Below are 340 nucleotides of genomic sequence, written 5' to 3'. Positions count from 1 at the left end.
ATTAGGTATATGGATCACCTCCCTTATATATCCAAAGAACTTCATTAATATGGTGTCAAAGTCTCTTATGGTCTTGAAATATTTTTTCCATTGTTGCTCTCACGCTCTCTCGGACTCCCCAACAAGTGGTATCTAAATCAGGGTATCGAAAGTCTTCCTGACGGTGTAGTCAAGAGGCATGTCCCGTCGGTTAAGTTTCATTGTTGAATTCAAGTGTGAGTGATTAAGTTTCATATTTTTTATTATAAATGAGTTAAATATTATATATATATATATATATATATATATATATATATATATATATATATATATATATTTTCTATAATAGAATCTATATATA

This window comes from Cicer arietinum, chromosome 8 (assembly GCF_000331145.2).
Source record: "Cicer arietinum cultivar CDC Frontier isolate Library 1 chromosome 8, Cicar.CDCFrontier_v2.0, whole genome shotgun sequence".
In the NCBI taxonomy this organism is placed as follows: Eukaryota; Viridiplantae; Streptophyta; class Magnoliopsida; order Fabales; family Fabaceae; genus Cicer; species Cicer arietinum.
Note: the sequence above shows the minus strand (reverse complement) of the source record.